Raw genomic sequence first — 14027 nt, 5'->3', positions numbered from 1 at the left:
CTAGGTGTTTGTCCTGGTGTGGTTCTCAGAGGCAGCTGTTTATCGTTGTCTCTGATTGAGAACCATACTTAGGTACCCTCATTCCCACCTGTGCTTGGTGGGTAGTTGTTTTCTGTAATGCACCTTGCAGAACTGTTCGTTTTTTGATCAAGTGTTCGTATTTATTAAAAGTATTATGAATACTTACCATGCTGCACCTTGGTCCTCTCCTTCCAACAGCCGTTACACCTAAGTTGTCACGATCGTCTTGCTGAGAGAGTGGACCAAGGCGCAGCGTGTGCAAAATACATTCTCTTTTATTTTAGAGAAAGGAAAAAACACTCAACGAACACTTTAACAAACTGAAACAAAACAACAAACGATCGTGAAGCTATAGACGTAAGTGCACACACAAGCTACAAACGTACAACATAGACAATTACCCACATTAACCTAGTGCCTATGGCTGTCTTAAATATGGCTCCCAATCAGAGACAATTAATGACATCTGTCTCTGATTGAGAACCATTCAGGCAACCATAGACACAGCTAGACACCTACACTAAACACAAACCCATCTACTCTACTTAACCCCCTAAACCATACAACCACCCTAGACAATACAAAAACACATACCTTCCCCATGTCACACCCTGACCTAACTAAAATAATAAAGGAAACAAAGAATACTAAGGCCAGGGCGTGACATAAGTCTAAATATTGCTGTTACATTGCACAACCTTCAATGTTATGTCATAATTATGGCAAATTCTGGAAAATTAGTTTGCAACGAGCCAGGTGGCCGAAACTGTTGCATATACCCTGACTCTGCATGCAATGAACGCAAGAGAAGTGACACAATTTCCCTAGTTAATATTGCCTGCTAACATTAATTTATTTGAACTAAATATGCAAGTTTAAAAAAAGATATACTTCTGTCTATTGATTTTTAGAAAGGCATTGATGTTTATAGTTAGGTACATTCGTGCAACGATTGTGCTTTTTCGCAAATGTGCTTTTGTTAAATCATCCCTCATTTGGCGAAGTAGGCTGTGATTCGATGATAATCAATGCGGTGCCTGTTAATTTATATGAATCGCAGGACAAGCTAGTTAAACTAGTAATATCATCAACCATGTGTAGTTAACTAGTGATTATGTGAAGATTGTTTTTTATAAGATAAGTTTAATGCTAGCTAGCAACTTACTTTGGCTCCTTGCTGCACTCGCGTAACAGGTGGTTAGCCTGCCACGCAGTTTCTTTGTGGAATGCAATGTAATCGGTGTCCAAAAACGACGATTACCGATTGTTATGAAAACTTGAAATCGGCCCTGCCGATTAATCGGTTGACCTCTAGCATACACACACGTACATGCGTGTGCACACACACATTCATGTGCATACACACACACACAAATGGGCATGCACACACATACAAACACACTCACATGCAGACACACACACACGCAGACACACACACACGCAGACACACACACACACAGACACACAGCCTGCGGAGGAAGGCTGTTATTCAGAGCAGATTCCTCTCGCATGACCGTACATCCTGTAAACACACGTTGTGCAGTAGGGCAGATGGGCATAGAACGCGGACAGCCATGTACACAGAAGCACCCATGCAAGACCAAACACACAAGCCCAAAAAAGCTGGAGGCTACTGACGTTGCATGGTGAGCCTAAGGGTTCACATTAAATGGAAGCCGTCACTTTAGTACATGACCTATGGCCAAATGCCTGACCCCAACATGTTGCATTTAGTTACATAAGAGTCAAGGACTGGACCAGCACACAGCGGACCACTAGTAAAGACATGCCTATGGGGCGGTAATGCACTATGAAGGAGAAAGAACAGTCAGAAGGAGATAAAAGATGAGTGGCAAGAGAAAAGCGAGATATAAGAGAGGAGGAGGTAGTGAAAGGACTGAATGTAAATGGACAGGAAGAAGAAAGGAGTTAAGGTAAAAGGGAGGAGAGATCAGGAGATTCCCTCTGCAGGAGCATGTCTTCTGCACATCTGGGGAAGGGCCTCGGGGGGCCGATGATATACACACAGGCATAATCACACACACACACACAATTTTAGACCGCCTTCCTAAACATACAGTCAGAGCTGATGATGCAGAATAAAGGGGGAGCGAGGGAGAGAGAGAAAATAAAACAGACTGTGCCCGATTCGTCACTGCAGCCACAATCTATGACCTCATCTCAGCGCTACGGAGCGCAGCTCCCTTATTCTCTGTCAGACACAGACAGGCCTGTCCTTCTCATGTGTCTACTGCCCTGCTCCTACAACCAGACCCGCTGGCCTGGGGATCATTCAGGAATCGATAAGCTCTACATTTTAATTTCTATCTGCAATGTTCTAAAAAGTGTCTCCATCTTAAATAAAAACCCTGCAACGACACATACAGCAGCTGCTAATCTAGAGCCACACACACACACACACACACACACACACACACACACACACACACACACACACACACACACACACACACACACACACACACACACACACACACACACACACACACACACACACACACACACACAGCCTGATTGAGGGACCTTGATTTGATCCAATCACCCGATTCTCTCTGCTTCCAATGGCAGCCACATGCTCATCCCCAATCCCCATATTCCCCACTGATGGTGTCCAAATGCTGGGGGAGAGGGGATGCGTGAGTGGGGCTCACTGGGGCTATGGGGGAATCTAAGGACTCTCTCACACGTGCACTAATTCCCACTCGCTAGATTGGCATTTCCTGCCACGGGGCAGATAGAAGGCAATTGACCCGGTGTAAAGACGCGGCCTGAGATGATGTGGAGTCAGTGTGGTTGAGTTAATGAACGAGGCCTGCGTTCAATAAGACAGTGATTAGACTTTGATTAGATTAGATTTGACGGTTCTGTTTGCTAGCAATTTCTCATGGTTTTCATTGGTTAAAGATTCTTCCCAGTTCATAACCAAATAGAGAATGAATTTCATGGCCAATATATAGCTGAATAAGCAATGTCCCAAAGGCTGAGTAATTACTCTTGGAATGGCTGCTCACAGGACAAAACAGATACAAACTAGTATCTACAATCTAACCCACTCCACTCCACAGGACAATTTCTCAACTCTAAGTCTGTCCTTCCCAGCGTGGCTGTGGTAGTACTGGGACATCTGCTGGATATTTCCTCACCATAAGTTAGTAATTAGAGCCTGGAGGAAGCTGGCAGCAGACAGAACAGAATATATCCTCACAGTGTCGGGTCCAGGCCCAGGAGTCTCCGGCTCTACATTGCCCAGACCTAGCCTGAGTCTCTGATCCGTTTGTGTTCCAACTTGTTTGGTGTGACACTCATAGCAAGGGAGCTGGCAAGACAGCACAAACAGATCTTGGACTCAGGCTATAAAATGCCCAGGTCCGAACCACACTTAGCATTTTGAATGGCTGATAGAGTTGATAGAACTGACAGACGGAGTTAAATACTGACACATGTTGACATTGAGAAAACAAATCACCAACAGTGGCTTGGATGCCTTATCAATTCACTAAGTACTGCCTAACACACAGCAGGGTACGGAGTGCATGGTGAAACAAGACTGAGGGCTAGGTAGTCAACAATAATGTGTGTTTTGGGATTCCACCCACCCACACACCTCTGTCCTGTCTCTGTGAATTAGACTAAACGGAGTCATGGTGAGGGAGTGAGTGAGTGAGCGAGTGAGAGAATGAGAGGGAGAAATGGAGAGGCAGAGAGAGAGAGAGAAAGAGTTCCTGTGGTTCCTTGTGGCTTGTGCCCCTGTAATCAGCATGGCAGGCTCCTGATGTCTAAATCTGCTGCACTGACCCAGACAGTCTCCACACACACACACACACACACACACACACACACACACACACACACACACACACACACACACACACACACACACACACACACACACACACACACACACACACACACGAGCGCTGTGGTAGTGTCTGTGCATGTGGAGTTTGGTCACAGAGCACTCCCAGATAAATACAAGACCTAAATATGCCCTACGTGGCTTCTACTGGGACATTATGCAACTATTAATTGACATGGCCATCCACATTACCTACCATCGTACTTAAAAATCGACTCTTTTTAAAAACACATGCCATTACTCAGTCAATTACTGTTTTTAATGCATCTGCGGAAATGCAGTAAACAGTTTTGGAGAAAAATCTGTTTTCTTGATTAGATGACTGACCCAGTTTATATTACCCCCTAATATGACTGTCCACATTATGTTTACAAGCTAATCTGCCTGGCAATAATGACTAGCTCATTAGTTATGCTTTGTTAATGACAGCTGCTCTCAACAGAAGGTGTGTGTTTTATATAAGGTATATAACTAAATAATGATTAACACTAGAGGACTGCCCATCACCCTTTCCTGCACAACGAGGCTAATCATAGAGGCATCTGGACCTGGGGAGACAGGAGACAAATTAGCCATAATAAGTAATGGGCTACTTCCTATGGGGGGCTTAAGATTAGGCTAATGAAAGCTTAAAGCTTCTCCAGCAGGAAATGGTAATAGAACCATTTGTACGGATACGCAAATTCACAGAACACCAAGTTCTGGGAGTTCTGGTGTGATACTCATCAACGAGAGAGCTTAATAGGTCACTTAGCAGACACTTTATTCTAAAGAGACAGAATAGTCAACATTAACAATGACACAGGATGAACATTAAAAACAATGGCCCACGAGGGAAATCTAATCCACGACCCGTGTGTTGCCAGCACCATGCTGAACTCAGTGAACCATTGGATGCACTATCCACAGTGAGTTGGGTTTGGTCCAGTACAGAGTGTCTCAGACTCAGGGAACGAGCTGGCTTCACTGTAAGGCAGCATTGTTAAGAAGACATAAAGAGCAGTATTGACTCCTCATCTGCTGCTTGGTCACTACGGGACCTGGATCTGACATTGTGCTACTGAGTAGGAGGATGGCTGACACACTGGAGCCTAATGACAAAAACTAGATACAAAGTTCCTTATTACATGCAGGGTTGCTCAACTCGTCCACCCACACGGAGGGTTGATAAACAGCATCCCTTTACTACGGTGTTGCTCAATTCTGGTCCAGGGACACTCACACAGTATGCAGGCATTTGTTCCAGCCCAGCACTAATCTGATTCAGCACTTACACACCTGATGCAACTGGTCAATGGCTCGTTGATTAATTGATTCAAGAGTTAGTATTTGGCTGGAACAAAAGCCTGCACTCCCTGCGTGGGGGTACCCTGGACAAGAGTTGAGAGACTCTGCCTACTTTCAACTGTCTGTGCCCAGGAACCAGAGATGCCTAGCGGTCCCAGTTGACCCTGATGCACCATCTGCCGGGGGGGGGGGGGGGGGGGGCAAACCTAGGCCAACAGCCTCCTTAAGCCAAATTCTGTACACAGCACTGAGATAATTTTGTCACTTCCTCATATCAATGACATCACCGGGAGTGCTGCCCCCTTAGGGACGACTGCGCCACACACAAACAAAACACTGTTACAGATTAGTAACTCATACACACTAACAATACATTTATTTCTGGTCTCTCTTTCCTGTTAGTACTAACTTAGCTGAAGACTAGGATGTAAAACGCTGTAGGTCAGGATAACGATTTTCGTGATGACAAATCATGCAGATGGGGACGTTACGCTTCACCAAACCATTATTTGCTATTAAGTCTTTGAAAGGCGTGCTGCTAATGCACATTAGAGACCTGACACCCACTTCATTATGGAGGCCAGTATTAAAAAATAGCAAGTGCAACAAGTTCATAACACCCCCTTAAGCAACTCCTTAGCACAAAAGGTCCATTCAGTGTGCGGACAAATCCTGAGAGGAGTCAGTGTACAGTGCAGCTGACTGGGTTCACTCATGTGTACAGAGAGAGAGAGAATGGGGAGTGCATTTACTCAGCTGAGCCCCCACCACACTTTCATTTGGAGATTGTTACTGGAAAATAGGTAACAACATGGGTACATCCAGCCCATTAGTTCTCAATGTGTATCCCAGACAGACGGACAGACAGATGAAGATTCCCTGTAATAATATCTACAGTTGACGTAGGAAGTTTACATACACTTAGGTTGGAGTCATTAAAACTCGTTTTTAAACCACTCCACACATTTCTTGTTAACAAACTATAGTTTTGGCAAGTCGGTTAGGACATCTACTTTGTGCATGACACAAGTAATTTTTCCAACAATTGTTTACAGACAGATTATTTAACTTATGATTCACTGTATCACAATTCCAGTGGGTTAGACGTTTACATACACTAAGGTGACTGTGCCTTTTAAACAGCTTGGAAAATTCCAGAAAATTATGTCATGGCTTTAGAAGCTTCTGATAGGCTAATTGACATAATTTCAGTCAATTGGAGGTGTACCTGTGGATATATTTCGAGGCCTACCTTCAAACTCAGTGCCTCTTTGCTTGGCATCATGGGAAAATCAAAAGAAATCATCCAAGACCTCAGAAAAAGAATTGTAGACCTCCACAAGTCTGGTTCATCCTTGGGAGCAATTTCCAAACACCTGAAGGTACCACGTTCATCTGTAAAAACAATAGTACGCAAGTATAAACACTATGGGAACCACGCAGCCATCATACTGCTCAGGAAGGAGACGTGTTCTGTCTCCTAGAGATGAACGTACTTTGGTGCGAAAAGTGCAAATCAATCCCAGAACAACAGCAAAGGACCTTGTGAAGATGCTGGAGGAAACAGGTAAAAAGTATCTATATCCACAGTAAAACGAGTCCTATATCGACATAACCTGAAAGGCCGCTCAGCAAGGAAGAAGCCACTGCTCCAAAACCACCATTAAAAAAGCCAGACTACGGTTTGCAACTGCACAAGGGGACAAAGATCGTACATTTTGGAGAAATGTCCTCTGGTCTGATGAAACAAAAATAGAACTGTTTGGCCATAATGACCATTGTTATGTTTGGAGGAAAAAGGGGGAGGGTTGCAAGCCAAAGAACACCATCCCAACCGTGAAGCACGGGGGTGGCAGCATCATGTTGTGGGGGTGCTTTGCTGCAGGAGGGACTGGTGCACTTCACAAAATAGATGGCATCGTGAGGATGGAAAATGATGTGGATATATTGAAGGAACATCACAAGACATCAGTCAGGAAGTTAAAGCTTGGTCGCAAATGGGTCTTCCAAATGGACAATGACCCCAAGCATACTTCCAAAGTTGTGGCAAAATGGCTTAAGGACAACAAAGTCAAGGTATTGGAGTGGCCATCACAAAGCCCTGCCCTCAATCCTATAGAAAATTTGTGGGCAGAACTGAAAAAGCGTGCGCGAGCAAGGAGGCCTACAAACCTGACTCAGTTACACCAGCTATGTCAGGAGGAATGGGCCAAAATTCACCCAACTTATTGTGGGAAGCTTGTGGAAGGCTACCCAAAACGTGTGACCCAAGTTAAACAATTTAAAGGCAATGCTACCAAATACTAATTGAGTGTATGTAAACTTCTGACCTACTGGGAATGTGATGAAATAAATAAATCCTTCTCGCTACTATTATTCTGACATTTCACATTCTTTAAATAAAGTGATTGTAACTGACCTAAGACAGGGAATTTATACTATGATTAAATGTCAGGAATTGTGAAAAACTGAGTTTAAATGTATTTGGCTAAGGTGTATGTAAACTTCCGACTTCAACTGTATGTCCACTGTGTCACGCCTTGGCCATAGAGAGATTTGTATTCTCTATTTTGGTTAGGCCAGGGTGTGACTAGGGTGGGCATTCTAGTTTCTTTATTTCTATGTTGGTGTGGTTCCCAATCAGAGGCAGCTGTCTATCGTTGTCTCTGATTGGGGATCATATATAAGTTGTCCTTTTTCGTTTGGGTTTTGTGGGTAGTTGTTTTCTGTTTAGTGTCTGCACCTGACAGGACTGTTTTTGGTTTCCCCTCTGTTATTTTGTGTGAGTGTTTTGAATAATAAATGTATCATGAACACTTACCACGCTGCGTTTTGGTCCATGCATTCCCGACAAGAGCCGTGACACACTGGTTGTTAGTAACACACTGGTTGTTAGTAATGGAAGACTGAGGAGGAGAGTAGATGAGGGAGAAGGACCCCCTGCTGTTACATAGCGATGCAAAATAGATCAGAGCTAACCACAGGGATGGGAAATAGACCAGCGCTAACTACAGGGACGGGAAATAGACCAGAGCTAACCACAGCAATGCGAAATAGACCAGAGCTAACCACAGCAACGCGAAATAGACCAGAGCTAACCACAGCAACGCAAAATAGACCACTGCAAACCTGAGGCAGGTGCTTTTTTTTTATAGCCTTTTTGGTGCAGGTGCTTTTTCACATTTCTCCCCATTTCTCTCAACATCTCCACTTGTGACAACTACACAAGCCCAGAATTGCCGCTAGAACAGAGCATCATCATAACTCATGAAGAATCAGCTCAGAAATACAGGCAACCGAGCCGTTGGCGGTTAATCAGGACGCATCCATGCAATGCTTGAACTAAGCAGAGAAGCCCCTGGGTGAGTTTCCCTTCAGAGTGGGCCTCTGTTTCGCCTCATCCTCACAAACAGAGCCCTGGTATCAGTATAAGCAGATCTGAAGGGTTTGGATAGGCTGGAGCAGTGTAGTGGGGGACCTTCCACCATATTGCTAACAACTTACAGATTTAACATTGAAAGGATAGGCCCAAGGAGAAGGGTTAGGGAGTGTTTTGGGACGGGCTGTCTGGTTTGTCTCAACACCACCACTAAGAGAGGGCTGGTATCAGTATCAGAGCTCTCCCAGGTCTCTGGGATGATAAACAGAGATAGGAGCCGACATACAGTAATAATCACTGATAACACTCCATAAACTGCTGAGGATAATGCTATGTAGGAAAAGGTCCTGCTTTAAAGGCCATTCTCCTTCCCTCTGAAAGGTCACACACTGACTTAATGATGCTTAGCCTGGTCCCTGATCCATTTGTGGTGTATTGCCAACCGTGATCTGAGCATGAATCCCAACACATGAAAAAACACTGTGGCATCAGCATGTGTTCTTTTCCGATTCTCTGATCCACTTGATCCCAGGAGCCCGACCTGTGGTCCTGAACGTTGGGAACAAGTGGGAAGCACAGATGGAGTCTGAGAAGAGCCACTGAGCAGAGGTATGCTGTGACACACACACACACACACACCACTATGTGTATTAATAGAGCACAGCCATAGAGAGGGCCAGCACATCACAGCCACAGAGAGCAGGAAGGAGACGGACAGAGGGATGATGCATAATGAGACAGAGGCCTTAATGGCTAGAGAAGTCCAGGGGGTATCCTCTAGGTAGAGTACACTCAGTCTGCATACCCACATTGATCAGAGGGAGAGAAGAAAATGAAAAAAAGACAGCGAGAAAGATCAAATAAATAAAAGGAAAGAGTCTGATAATAAAAAGGAGAGAAAAGGAGTAGAGGCGACTGACCTGTACTGCTCCCTGCGTTTAAGTGTAGGCTCTTTGATTTGTCTAATGACAAGTCATGCAAGTAATGAAAATACAGGGAAATCCAGGTATATGGTACACATGCAGACATGTAGGGAAAAACACTAGCCCATAGATCATTAAACTAAAATATATTCAGAAATATATATAAAAGGAGGTTCAAATTAAAATAATTAAAATACAAAGGAACGAACTAAGAGCTGAAAATAAACAGTAGACAGACATGCACTCAAATATCACATCATCTACAACAAGCCTTCAAGATATTTTGGAAATAAAGCAACTTGGAATTGCGGGGTGGGCGCACAATAGTGTATTCCACAATAATAACACATTTCCCAACATACCTGAATTCGCAGGACTTTTCTTCATGTTCTGGTCGTTTGGGAGACAATTTAGTCAACGTTATCTCCAAAAAATGTATTGAGTATTCGTCCAAGTATTCTTGTAGTAGATCCTGCTAGTCCTTTCACTGTTCTCACTGTTGCCGCGGCTCATGCGTAACCGTTCGCCGTATCCCAATTCAAACCACTGAGGAGCCTACTCTAATTTATCGTAGCCTAGCCTGTATTATTTATTGTCGCTGGATGTTTCACCAAGCCTGATGTGCACTTCGTGGGATGCTCCAAGTTTCAGACCACACGAGCTTGCATACGGAATGAAGCGTGCATCAGTGGCACGAATGGATGTTGATGTGCCTTTTACGCACGTCCCACTTATGACCATGCTGTTATTTTAGGGTTCCGCTTTCCATGCATGACGTCATCCGTGCGTAAGCATCCAGTCAATCCATGTGAATCCATGTGAGAGAGGTCGCAGAGACGACGTCATGGGTTGTTACCCTACGGAATACATTTGTTTGAGCTCATTGGCGTCCCCAAAATGTCGCTCTACTGACCATTACATGGAAGATTGATTAGGTTCTATTCGTAAATTAGAAAACATCCATTGCATTTTATTGTGGTGTAAAATGTTACAAACACCCTATTTAAAACTATAAATATTAATGGCTCAGATGTTTCTATTACTGAACAAAAATAAATGCAACATGCAACAATTTCACAGTTTACTGTTACAGTTAATTTAAGGAAATCAGTCAATTGAAATAATTATATTATGCCCTAATCTATAGATTTCACATGACTGGGCAGGGGCGCAGCCAAGAGCGGGCATGGGAGGACATAGGCCCACCAAATTGGGAGCCAGGCCCAGCCAATCAGAATGGGTTTTACCCCACCAAAGGGCTTAATTACAGACAGAAATATTCCTCTGTTTCATCAGCTGTCCTGGTGGCTGGTCTCAGATGATTCCATAGATGATCTGGAGATCCCGGGCTGACGTGGTTACACGTGGTCTGTGGTTGTGATGCTGGTTGGACTTACTGCCAAATTCTCTAAAATGACATTGGAGGTGGGTTATGGTAGAGACATGAACATTCAATTCTCTGGCAACTGCTCTGGTGGACATTCTTGCAGTCAGCAAGCCAATTGCACGCTCCCTCAAAACGTGAGACATCTGTGGCATTGTTGTGTTTTTTCAACAACATTGGGGCAAAGGAGAAATGTTTACTAACAGGGATGTAAACAAATTTGTACACAACATTTTAGATAAATAATATTTTTGTGCATATGGAACAATTCTGGGATATTTTATTTCAGCTCATGAAACATGGAACCAACACTTTACATGTTGCGTTGATATTTTCGTTCAGTGTAGTTGTGGTAATAATGAAACTAATTCAGACCTAAAAATGTTAGCCTTTGTCCAGCTGAAATATCTTTCCCCCCAAATGCAATGTCTCATAATATCTTTAGGGCACTGACAAAAACTTTAGCTCAAAACTTTTTCGAATTTCTCATCGGGGTGGCAGGTAGCCTAGTGGTTAGAGAGTTGGACTTGTAACCGAAAGGTTGCAAGATTGAATCCCTGAGCTGACAAGGTAAAACTCAGTTGTTCTGCCCCTGAACAAGGCCATTAACCCACTAGGCTGTCATTGAAAATAAGAATTTGTTCTTAACTGACTTGCCGAGTTAAATAAAAGAGAAATAGAAAATAAATCACATGGGAAAGATGAGAATTCAACATGGATGAGGTTAGTCATTTAAACTTTTATACTCATAGCTTAAGTTTCATATTTAACTTGAAATAGGCAGGTTAGCTCCTATTGTCTGGGCCTTAACTAATCCACACTAGCTCTCGGGAACTCAAGGAGGCTTATAGTCTTTTGGGTTGTAAACTGAAGGTATGGATCACAACTGACTCTATGTGAATGAACTACAATCCCAACGCTCTGTTTTAACGTTTAGAAACGTTCATAATCCTAGTTTGCAATATGGTTTTGGAAACCTTTGTAACTTAACTTTTATACCAGTGAGTAAGAATCTCTCAAATACAAAATATACTCTTACTGTAAGCAGTTTAGAAAGTTGCACCCAGCTGTAACAGCCTTCAGCCATGGAATGGCACATCCTCTCACCGTGCACTCACATTTCCATTGGACCATTCCATTTCACATTTCCGGTCAGGTCAGACGCAGGTGTTACTCAAAACACAGCTGGGTGCAACTTTGCTATACTGTGTCATGTATACAGTAAGTGTATCTTTTGTGTTTGAAAAATGTTGTCATTCATATTAAAGTTAAGTTACAAATGTTTCTAAACCTGTTTTGCGTGCGAGGCGTATTTGCGATTAGACAGAGCATTTGGGCAGCGTTTTAGAGTCGGGGCATTTCCCTGACAAGGCTAAAGTGGACGTCCAATGACCCAATGTACTGCAATTGATTTGGAGTCATGATAAGCGCAAAATCCACACAAGCTTAATACATTATTTAGGCTCCTCTTGTGAAGCCTAAATGAAACTTACCTTGATGAAATACAGTACGTATTCATTTAAAATGGTTAGTTCCAACGCTGACCTTTTAAAACAACAACATTTTGATCCAGGCTGCCTATACTTGGTCTGCAGAGGAGGCTGGTGAGAGGAGCTATAGGAGGACGGGCTCATTTTAATGGCTGGAATGGAATTTATGGAACGGAGTCAAACGTGGTTTCCATATGTTTGTGTTTGATACCCTTCCATTTATTCAATTCAAGCCATTACAATGAGCCCACCCTCCTATAGCTCATCCCACCAGCCTCCTCTGGTAGTCAGTTTTTGCTATGGATGATGTTGACCTAACTGCCGCCTCAATGCGCAAAAAATAAAAGCCAATCAGAATTGATTAGGCTGCTGATTGTAAACATAAAATAGCTGCCGATTGTTTAAAACGAAAGGCTGTGACAAAATACCCACTGGGCACAGATGTCTATTCAACGTTGGTTCAACTTAATTTAATTGAAAGGACGTGGAAACAACGTTGATTCAACCAGTGTGTACCCAGTGGGTAGGCTTCTGTTGGCCTACTAATGGCCATTTTAGTTCACAAGCTGTGACTACATTTATAGAAGTCTGCTGTAAAAATGTATTCAAATTATTTTTGACGTTTTTCTCACAGCAAATGTGAGAACCAAATGAGCCCATTGAATGCATAGACATGTATGTGTTCCTGAGCTTAGACGTTTCGACACCTGACAGATCTTACAACACCCGGATAGGTTTTTTAAGTATCAGCTAACCATATGTTGTAGCAAGATGTCAGTTGATGACAGTCGATGACGTGGCATGCAACCATTGGTTAATGCAAGCAACGTCTGAGCAGAATGTGACCATTGGGCTTGCTCGACATTGCAGGCGATTGCCGAATAACTGATCTACAAATCACCTTTCATCATAAATAACAACTCGTGAATATTTGTAGATCAGTCAGTCACCATTTACCCACAATGCATCATGGATTTGATGCTCTCGAACATGGCCAATGGCATCTCCTCATACCCTTATATAGGTCTACATTATCATGGTTTTGCTGCCCTCTAGTGAGGAGACATTTAACTACTACAGTTTCTGGTACTGTCAGCAAAATGACTGTCTTTTCTGGTTTACAAGGGAGAGGCCACAGCAGAGCATCTATCACTGTTTTCATAGTATTGCCTGGTGTAATTAACAAAGTAAAGTTCAGCTAATTAAATGTACACATTGGTTAATTGATATGGGAATGGTTTAGGTGCTAAGGTAGAAAGGCTGTCCTTTTCTCTCAGCTCAGGGTTAAACACCATTTTACAACGTGCTCCAAAGCAGTTTGTTGTGTCCGATATGTACAGGCAGTTGATTTAGGCTGTCCTGGTAGACTCTCTTTAGTCCCTGTAAAGGGGAGAGTTAGGCTCTGTTCAGAGCTGATGAAGGGGTAATCCCTAATATGCTGTTTAGCGTAGACGGGTTGGTTGTTTAGCAACAACTGACTCCAGCGCAACTAGGGGGGCAAAACAGACGGGGTTGGCTTACATCAGGGTTTCCCAAGCTCGGGCCTGCCCTAGCACTACACAGCTGATTCAAATAATCAAAGCTTGATGATGAGTTAGTTATTTGAATCAGCAGTGTAGTGTTAGGGCAAAACACTAAATTTGGGGGGGAAACCCAGGATCGAGTT

Source organism: Salvelinus namaycush, chromosome 39 (assembly GCF_016432855.1).
Source record: "Salvelinus namaycush isolate Seneca chromosome 39, SaNama_1.0, whole genome shotgun sequence".
NCBI classification, from domain to species: Eukaryota; Metazoa; Chordata; class Actinopteri; order Salmoniformes; family Salmonidae; genus Salvelinus; species Salvelinus namaycush.
Note: the sequence above shows the minus strand (reverse complement) of the source record.